Below are 735 nucleotides of genomic sequence, written 5' to 3' on the forward strand. Positions count from 1 at the left end.
TTTGGTAAATCTTGCTTCACCATGAGAGACAACTTTAACTAAAGAGAACCTCGATTTCCTAATTAGTAAATTCATACTACTTAAAATGTAGCAAAAACTTCATTTCAAAACACTGAGTAACTCTCATTGTTATTAATGTTAAAAGTTAAATTTACAAAGAAAATAGAACAGTCGCTTCTTATTGGTTGCCAGGTCAAAAGAAAATTTTTAAATAGATAGAGATACCTTACAAAAGTTTGTTCAATGGATATATATTTTAGACAAATATAGAGCTGTGTCTAACTGAAATTTTGTCTTTTTCATTCCTTAAAAGTATTTATATTTTAAATATACTCACAATTCCCTTTATTTATTCAAAGATAAACAATATTAAATGGCCAAAATCGTAGGACCTTTTTTTGTTACTGTGTTATTCTGGAACGATTTCTGCTAAGTATTATTGAATATATGTGTGTGTGAGAGAGAGAGAGAGAGAGAGAGAGAGAGGATATACATTAAGACAAAATTTTTGAACAAACTTTAAAAGGATTTGGGTTACATGTAGACAAAATAAGGTTCATAACCACAGAAAGTAACAAGAGACACAAGAAACAAATAGGAAAGACTACAAATTAAATGAGAAATTATTTTCTTTGTTTTTATTGCAGATCTATCCCTTTTTTCTCCTTTTTATCACACTGCATTCCCAAATCTTCAAGTCACTTGATAAGCTAGGAATACAATATATATATATAT

Source organism: Octopus bimaculoides, chromosome 9 (assembly GCF_001194135.2).
Source record: "Octopus bimaculoides isolate UCB-OBI-ISO-001 chromosome 9, ASM119413v2, whole genome shotgun sequence".
NCBI lineage: Eukaryota > Metazoa > Mollusca > Cephalopoda > Octopoda > Octopodidae > Octopus > Octopus bimaculoides.